Source organism: Lactuca virosa, chromosome 7 (assembly GCF_052849685.1).
Source record: "Lactuca virosa cultivar CGN04683 chromosome 7, Lactuca_virosa_CGN04683_v6, whole genome shotgun sequence".
Classification (NCBI taxonomy): domain Eukaryota; kingdom Viridiplantae; phylum Streptophyta; class Magnoliopsida; order Asterales; family Asteraceae; genus Lactuca; species Lactuca virosa.
In genome coordinates, this window is record NC_136432.1 from 179,178,204 (window position 1) to 179,180,703 (window position 2,500).

The window sequence follows — 2,500 nt, forward strand, 5'->3', positions numbered from 1 at the left end:
TATATATATATATATATATATATGGAAAGGATCAAATGAGAACACCTAAAAGGTTGAGAACGCGAGAACAGTTCTGGACCAATCAATATATAAGGGCATATTAGTAATTGTATATTTTAATTAAATTAAAATAAAATAAAATTCAATCAAATCCCTTAAATTTAGGATCAGTTACCAAAAAAGAATAAAATATTCGATTTTTTATTCTTCTTATTAATGGAATATAAAAAACATTTTTACCAAAAATTATTTTAAAACTGAAAAAAACAATTTATTTTTTTTCTTAAAAAAATCAAAATTTTTCTCGTGTTTCATTTTTTTTTTCAAAAAACCGAATAGAAATCTAACCCCAAATCAATACATTTGTATTCACAAATGATTTTTTTTTTCAAAAAACATGATACTAGTCCAATCACAAATGAATACACATCAATTTACAAGTAATCCAATTTCTTTTTTAATCAATTGAAAATAAAGTGTAAAATTATCATTTTTTCATAAAAAGAATACATCTAATCATAAACAAATATACTCATTAACATATGATTGCAATGCTATTCACAAATGAATACACTGCTATTAACAAATGAGTACCCTGCTATTCACAAATGAATAATTGAATACCTCAAATCATAAATAAATACATTCATTCACATATGAATGCACTGCTATTCACAAATGAATACACTGTTATTCATAAATAAATACACATTCTAACATAAATGAATTCATCAAAAAATAATATAACTTACTTCTAAAAAATATAGAACATAATACAATTTTTCATTCTCTTCTAGCTCAAATTCTTCACCTTTTATCTTCTCAAATAACTCCAAAGGACCTCCACAAAACCCATATGAAATTGGTGCTTTTCTCTTCTCCAGAGCATCCAAAATCTACAACTAATGTTATAATCGTTAATGAAATGTTATAATCATTAATGATTGAAACTCAAAGCTTACCTCTTGATCTCTATATTTAAAAGTTATTCCATTAAATCTAAAATTATGACATCAAAGAAATTAAAACTCAAAATCGAAAATTATGACGTCAAAGAAATTAAATTGTGATTTCTGTTAGGAGTTCATATATGATATGGATTGGAGTGATCTTCGGTAACAATGATGTGGAAAAGTTTAATACCTCAATTGTCTTCCCATCATAAGCATCAATCCATTTTCCTCCAATTAGACCTTTGGTTCGCCATAATCCAGAACTCTTGAGCCGATCAACAATACTTTCTGTTTCCGTGCTCATCTGAGCCATCTGAGACTCCATTTAGTGAATTCATGAATATATCCAAAAACCCTAAAAAAATTAATAACGATTAGAGTAATCGGTAATACACCTGGCGACGAAGAAGATGCGTGGGGGAGTGGCTGTTGCAAAGTGATGAGTGTGAGAGTGAGATTGAAGAGTGGTGAAATTTGATTTTGCTGCTGCTACAATGAATTGCTCGTGAAAATATCGTTGTTATCATGGTGTCTGGCTTCTAAAAACGAAAAACCCTCTTCTACTTCCACGTATTTGACACCTTTGTACAAATGGCAAAAGATTCAACTTCCAGCACACCACTTATTGCTTCTCCCTACACCAGTTGGATGATACAATTGATAACAAGAAAAAATTGAAATCCCACCAAATCCCTTCCGTCACAAAAGGCTACTCATGGATCAAATTTCTACGGATAATGAAGCTCAGATATAATATGTAATATGTGTTTGTATTTCTCTTTCTCTCGAACGATCTCTACCCATCTGTTGATAGAGGCGTGAAGATGATTGTTGTGTGATGATGATGGTGACGATGGTGTTGCTGGCGGGTTCAACTATCAAGATGGCAGTGGTGGTGTTTTTGTATCTTGTGCAGCGGGTAAGTTGAAGAAAACTCAAAAGTCGGCAGTGGAGAGATGAGAGGGAAGAGGCGGACGTTTTTTTAGTCCTGCTTCCATCGATTAGGGTTTAAAGGAAACGAGAGAGAGAGAGAGAGAGAGATATAGAGAGAGAGAGTGTGTGTGTGAGAGAGAGAGATTTTAGGAGTTGATAAAAATAAGATAAAACCTAATGACTATAGTACCCTTTTAGGTAATTACGAAGTTACAGTTTAATCCTATGACTTTCAGAATTTATATAAATGGCCCGTTAGTATTAACCTTTGATTTTAAAATTTAGAAGGCTTAGATCTGTTCTCGCGTTCTCAACCTTCTAGGTGTTCTCATTTGATCCTATTCCTATATATATATATATATATATATATATATATATATATATATATATATATATATATATATATATATATATATATATATATATATATATATATATATGAGAAAGTTTAATTGAGAATAAAAAACGGTTTAGAACATCAGAATGAATTTTGGCAACACATTTCTTCACATATTGTTCCAACGTACTGAGATATGTAATATTTATATGTAAATATAAAATTGAAACATATTCATATATGATTATAGTGGTTGATGGTACTGACAATTGAGTAG